This window comes from Limulus polyphemus, unplaced genomic scaffold (genome assembly GCF_000517525.1).
Source record: "Limulus polyphemus unplaced genomic scaffold, Limulus_polyphemus-2.1.2 Scaffold6679, whole genome shotgun sequence".
NCBI lineage: Eukaryota > Metazoa > Arthropoda > Merostomata > Xiphosura > Limulidae > Limulus > Limulus polyphemus.
Genome location: NW_013672289.1, coordinates 29,871 through 30,886, shown reverse-complemented (window position 1 = coordinate 30,886; position 1,016 = coordinate 29,871). Strand labels below are relative to the sequence as shown.

Sequence of the window (1,016 nt, the reverse complement as noted above, 5' to 3'; positions counted from 1 at the left end):
GATGGTGGCATATGAACACCAACACATGTAGAGCCTTTTTAGGGCTGGTCTCTGTTTTTAATAAATTATTTATTGTGCAATTAATTTGACATTGTATTCCTTAAAATTGTGTATAAATTTATTCATTCTTCATTGATGATGCAAATTAGAAGAAGTAATCAGTTCACTAGTTCAGGTTCTTGGATGATGAAAGTACCAGGTTTAATATCAAATAACCAAAACAAAACAGAATGGCATGTGTGAGTGTGCTTATCACTGTTCCACATATACGTGCCCAGAAAAAAAGAAAAATACACAGTTCACTTGTAAAGTGTGTCATCTCATAACAACCAATGCAAACAACTTGTTTCATTATGTGAGCACCAAGAAATATAAAGTACATAGTACAATACTCTAAAGCTTTTAGACACATTATCACCCAGCCTATAGTAATATACAATCACACTTACTAAAACAATGATAAACGTTGGGCTGTGACCATCACAGTGATGGTGGAAAGACTCAGCTGAATACCCATGTGTGGAAGCACGAAATAGCAAGCGCCACATTTGTTTTGGGTTTCCATACCAAGCATTTAAGAGACGCTGAAACTGTAACTTTTCACCACTTAGCAATTGAGAACCTTGAAACAGCTTGAGTGATGTCCTTGGCTGGATACGTTTATCTTCTGAGTGAGCAAACCTGCTTGGTAGTGCTGCAAAACGATACCTAAAATATAATTTAAAAAAATAACATAAGTATAGTACCACATCATTAAAACTGTGTTCATTTTGCATAACTATCAGTTTTTAATCCACGCTTTGTCAGTGTTTGAGTATTAGCCTGTTAATAAAACATAAAAATATATGTGTATGATGGTTTCAAACTTCAATCTATGTAGACTCCATGTGCTTAAATAAACTGTATTATGCTAAAAAAACACACCCATAAAATGTTAAGTGTGAAAAATGAATTAAGAGCAATAAGCTGTATTAAACCCATATTCATATCTTAATACAATATTTTCTGTCAAAATC

At 33.3% G+C, this 1,016-nt stretch overlaps 1 pseudogene; it reads right to left on the bottom strand.

Moving 5' to 3' along the window:
- The window catches only part of LOC106473961, a 32,373-nt pseudogene that overhangs the window by 6,935 nt on the left and 24,422 nt on the right, over window positions 1-1,016 (bottom strand).